The sequence below is a fragment of the Vicia villosa genome, unplaced genomic scaffold (assembly GCF_029867415.1).
Source record: "Vicia villosa cultivar HV-30 ecotype Madison, WI unplaced genomic scaffold, Vvil1.0 ctg.001323F_1_1, whole genome shotgun sequence".
Taxonomy (NCBI): Eukaryota; Viridiplantae; Streptophyta; class Magnoliopsida; order Fabales; family Fabaceae; genus Vicia; species Vicia villosa.
In genome coordinates, this window is record NW_026705574.1 from 103,553 (window position 1) to 109,463 (window position 5,911).

Sequence of the window (5,911 nt, forward strand, 5' to 3'; positions counted from 1 at the left end):
TTAAGGGAAAATCAAATATTTGGTAAAAGATGTGATTTGGATCCAATGCAATCATCAATAATGTCTCAATATCAATCAAATTTCGTGCATAGGTGATTGGAAGGTGATTGAATCATTGAAGGTCAAAATTAGAAAGAACATAAATCAAATTTCAATCAAATTTTCTCAAAAGCCCATCAAAGATTCAAAGAGATTCTGGCCAAGTTTGTTGACCTAAAACCTTCCACTATAAGTATACAACAAGTTCAGATGGCAAGGGTTACGAATTTCTGAGGCAGAGAACCCTATCCAAGAGCATTTTTTTTACAAAAAATTTCAGAATGGGTTTTGGAGTTTGAAAGCAATTCAAAGGATCCTAAGCATTGAAACACATTCCCTGAAGGTTTTTGAAGCTGTTTGGATACACACACGCAAACAACAATCCCAGAAATACCTCCATTTAGCCGAGGTTTGTCTTTAAATTTCTTGGTTCGATTTGCATAATCCAAGATGCATAAGCATGTTTTAATCACATATTATCATTCCTCGTGTTGTTAGGAACGTTTCTGGTTCATTGTTTGGATGATTGCGTGACTGTATCGTATTATGCCATTGTTGTATGTTAGGTTTTATTTTAGGGTTTTTCACCACAGGTAAAATTAGACCTAATTAATGGTATGGTCAAGTTCGTGAGGTCTGGACGATCACATCCATGGCCTCGCGAAGAATTTTTTTGTTGCGTTTACTTGTATTCGTAAAATTGCAGAAGCTATGGCCATGGAAGAAAAACCCGTCGGTAAAAGAGACCTTTGGCAACGGCTGGAGGTCAGGGATGAAGACGTGGCAGCCAACCATTGGCTCAATTCAAAAAGTGCGCGCGCGTGTGGACTTAGGCATCAGATGGATCCAGTGCGTTATGACTCACTAGGATAGCGTACATCCTCACCATCTCAGCCGTTTGATCATCTTCCATCCAGATCCCACGCACCATTGCCTGTAGGCGTACCATACTCCTCACACGTTTTGCCACACAGAATAAAAGCTAAGATTTTTATAATTTTTTTTATTTTTAATTACACAACTTGTCTTTATTTTATATATATATATATATATATATATATATATATATATATATATATATATATATATATATATATATATATATATATATATATATATATATATATATATATATATATATATATATTTGTTCTTTTTCTCTTCACATTTATACTAACAAAATCCTTTTATTAAATTTCTTTTATTTATTTTGTAATAATATTTTATAATACTTATTATATTTATTTTATTTATAATATTTATTTTGTTTATTATATTGATTTATTTATTTTTATTATTAAAATTAGTTTTTATTTTAAATTCTTTAAAAAATCATATTATTTTGTTTTAATTAACAAAAAATTATGAGAATGTTTTTGTCCGATTAAATTATTTTCTTTTTATCGATTTAATTAATTAGGTTGAAAAACCAATAATTAATTAAATCGATCATTGCTTTTTTAATTTACGCCCGAATCAGGGTTTGCGAGGATTTGCTATACACTAAAAATATTAATTTTGTGTATTCTTTTCAGGGTTAGCTACAGGGTTCCTCCGACTACGTGCCACGCCTATTACGAAGCTAAGTCCCGATTTAACCCTTATTTAAATATTTGTTATTTTATTTAAAATTAGGGTTTACCTTCAAATATAATGAACTCTGCCTACACTCACTTCTTTTTGTGTCTGCCTTTGCTTTGCCAATTTTTCAGGGTTAACCCCGAGACTACGAACCATATCAGATCAAATCAAAAGCTAAGTCCTATTTCATATTTATTTTAAATATTCATTCTATGTTATTTTGTTTCTTTCATCAAATTAGGGTTAGCCTTAATTGTCGTTGAATTAGCCATACACTCACTACTTTTTGTTTCTTTTTCTCTTTTCCCACTTTTTTAGGGTTAGCCAACCGCCAAAGCTCAATAGTCGGTAAACCTAAATCTTAACCTTGTTTATTTATTCTACTTTAATTATTACTTGAGTCAGATCCGCTGGTTTTTTTTCCCCCTTCCCCATATTACTGCGTGGTTAGTAATCCTAGGGAGTGCAAGCCTTGAACTGAATTAGCATCACTAATTATAAGATTAAATTTCTAAATTAATCACATGATTGTTGCACCCACGCACACTTTTTTGGTAACCTCTATTGCTGCCTGTTGCCTTGTTGCCTTGTGTTTTTTGCAGAATAGCCATGTCCCTCGAATACGAGGATACCTCAGCCATGTTGCCTCGATTAATGCAAAGATCATAAGTCACTAATGATGCTGCCTTCGATACACTAATATGATCTCGTCCCTCGGAAGTTTCCTACGAAAGGATGAGGTATCCTCTGGTTGCCTAAACGAAAGGCTATTCTGATCCTTCCCTTAGACTACCTGCCTCTCTATGGCATGGGACAGTCTTATGGCGAACGATAATGCGACGACCCTTCAACCTCCAAATAAAAGGACTTCCTACCCTCCTATGGTATGGATAGCCTTGAAAGGCTAAAAGAATCTTTTTACAAATATCAAGGTAATTTGCCCTTAATTGCATGCTCTGGTTTAAATTCCTTTTTCTACCCTTTTCTTAAAAAACTTCAATAAGGCTACGCTCATTTACGAGCTAAAGTCCTTATTTTCTTCTTCTACATTTCTGAAACTTTTGGCTTCAAAACTAAAGAGCAAAGCAATTAAGAGCCCATGGATAACCATGGATGCAAAGGGTGCCTTACACCTTCCCTTTGCATAAATTACCCCCCGAACCCTGTTTTTCTTTAAAAGGTTTTTCCTGTTCTTTTAGTCTTTCTGAATTTTGGATAAAATAAAAGTCGGTGGCGACTCTTGCTATCCGCGACATTTCGATATAAAGTCAGTTCACCGTATTACACCACGTATCTCTGTGAAGCAATCAAGAACGGATTTCGAACCTTGTTAGAGATTATTGATCTCAAGGAGAAGGTTAGACCCACGAATTCGATCAGTTTTGGCAAATCTTTCTTGGAGATTGTTCCAAACATCGAGAGCATTTTCCAAGAACACGATTGTTTGAGCAATTGGAGGCGTAACCGAATTCAAGATCCACGAGTGAACTAAGCAATTACAACATTCCCATGCACTGCGATCAAGATCATCCATGTCAGGCGTAGTGATGGAGCCATCGATGAATGCAGACTTGTTTTTAGCACCAAGAACACATTTCATTGATCTTGACCAAGAAATATAGTTGGAACCATTGAGAGGAGGTGTGATGATCACTGAATTTGGACCTTCACTTGGATGGACATAGAAAATGGAATCAACCTGAGCAGTAGGAGCCAAGCGTGGTGGCATGGTGGAGAAAGGGATGAGGATCGGAAGGAAGAAGAAGGTCTGAGCGGAAACGAATTAATGATGAAGGAGATAGGTATGGATCTTTTGCGATCATACCATATTATGAAACTCAGGCCTACATGGATTGAAACAATTGAGAAGAAGAAGAAGAAGAAGATAGAGAAAGATAATAGAGGAAGAAATAGTAGAGAATATGAGAATTACTTAGTGTACAAGTAAACCAACTAATTATCCTCTTAACAAAATCTAACTACCTAACTGTGTAACTAATTTTCTCAAGGTAGTTAAGAATATTTAAAAAGAAACGAAGGGAGTAAGTGTAATAAGGGAGTAAGTGTTATGTTAGTTTCTATTAATATTTTTTTCACTTATTTATCTCATAATTTTAACAGATTGCAACATAATACTATGGGTGCTTGAGATTTCCATCTATTTTATGGATGTTTGTTTGAGATTTTCAAAAAATGATTTATATTAAAAAATGATTTTTTGGCTTAAAATGAGAAGCTATTCCAAGTAGCTTTAAAAATATCATTTTGCAACAGATGAGAGAGAAAATGAAAATTGAAAAACACTGAAGGGTTATGTAGAACAAAGTTACACAGTTGCCCTTAAAACTTTTGAAAATTCTGAAAATACCCTTTTAGGTTTTTGCTTCATTTCTTGTTCAGAATCACAAATTCAAGGTGGAATAGTGACTCTTCTTCTCCCCTGCTTCAATGGCGCCGTCGTGAACAGTGTCATTTCTTCTTCTTTGCACCGGTAAAAATCATCAAATACCTTCTCCTTCACTTCGATTTTTGATTACTTGTTATGGGTTTTTCGAATTTTTGTTTTATTTCTCATTAGAGATAGTGATTCCTTTGTTAAATTTGTGAAATAGGCTTTTCAACTGATTTGGAAATTGAACTATGGAATTTGAAGCTATTGCTAATTCAGGTTAGAGCTCTTTGTCATTCTAATAATTTAGTTGCTTTATGTATAATTACTAGTAAGAATTTGGCTTTGATAAATCAATGTAGCACTTTATTGGTATGCATCAGTAGGGCTTTGGCTAATATGCATAAGGATTTACTTATGCACCATGCATAAGCCTACATAAGTCCTTGGATCATGTTTTTAATCCAGTATTGAGTATTGAGTATTGAGTGGTGAATATTGAGTATTGAGTAATAACAATTGATGTCTAGAATTTATGGTCCATAATAATCTATGCATGGTGCATAAATTTTTATCTATGCACAGTAACTCCACCCAATCAGTAGGGCTTTCATTGTGTGTTTGTGTTATTTTGTTGAATTGTTTGCATGGTCTGTAGAATGTTTGGATTTGCTGCAACTTTGAGTTTCCATTATTGAGTTGTTAGAGTTAATTATTCTTGAATTGGTTAATCAATAGAATAAATTGTTAAACTCATTTCATATTAGCTTTGATTAACCATGGCTTCTGGGTTGGTTCGAAGAGCTAGGTTTGAGATCTAGGTTTGAGAGAATTGTTGGGTCTAGAGATTCTGAAGCTTTCTATATGATGAATCCTGATAGCAATGGTGCACCTGAACTCAGTGTTTATTTGCTTAGAGTTTAGTTTCTTAGTTAGCAGTGTTGTTAATAACTATTTTGTTAATACTTTAATCTTGGAAATTATTCTTAGACATTTGGAAATTATATTGGATTTGGAACTCCTTTCCAATCAGCAAGATATTCCAAAACTGGATCAATAATCTTTGCTTGACACATTGCTGTAAACACTTTCTCAAATTCCTCGTCTGGTGTGACATCCTTTTCTCCTATCAACAACCTTATACCTAATTCTTCCCTCACAAACTTGTATAATGGATATGACCTACATTCCTTAATTCTGTTTGGAATTTCTTGATTTCCCTTCTCAAATTCCACCCTTGCATTTTCAACTTCCTTTGGCAACAGAGACTTCAATTCTTCCTCAAAAGCTCCTATCTTCTCAAATATCGACAAGCTCGCATTCTTATCACCAATGGCACTGACATGTGCGTGTTCATAAAGTACTTGCTTTAGTTTCGGCTTCAACAGTTACGCAACATTAAAGGGATAGTCTATGTAGGAGAATACGTACTCTCTATCAACCATTTTGAGCAAATTCTCCTCACAGTTTCTAAATTTCAATCCTTTTGATTAGTGATACGAAATGGATGTTAATGCTAATCATGATTGTGTTCATATTTTTGTTTAGTTTAAGTTGCTTTAGCACTTTGACCCTTCATGCTTTCTTTTTCCATTTCCATGTGTCCATTGGTGTGTCTAATTGTTTATTGGCTTTTGAAGCACCGAAACTAAAAAAAATATTCTAAGTTACATACCATTTGGATTTCTAAATGACATACTATATTAGTGAAAAAGAGTTACATACAAATTTGGATGAGTCTTGGATAATATTCTGTTACATTTTGCTATGCTTTCATTGCAAGAGAGTTTTATGCTATGCTTAATGAATACATATAGTATGTTGTTGTAGAAATTCAACATCTCTAGTACATTAGCCCAGAAACACATCTCAAGTATAATAAAGTATATTTAGTTTCAATGC

The 5,911-nt window shown here is 33.9% G+C and overlaps 1 pseudogene; it reads right to left on the reverse strand.

Moving 5' to 3' along the window:
• Window positions 1-4,294: 4,294 nt before the first annotated feature.
• Window positions 4,295-5,706, reverse strand: LOC131634617 (phenylalanine ammonia-lyase class 3-like; annotated as a pseudogene).
• Window positions 5,707-5,911: the final 205 nt, after the last annotated feature.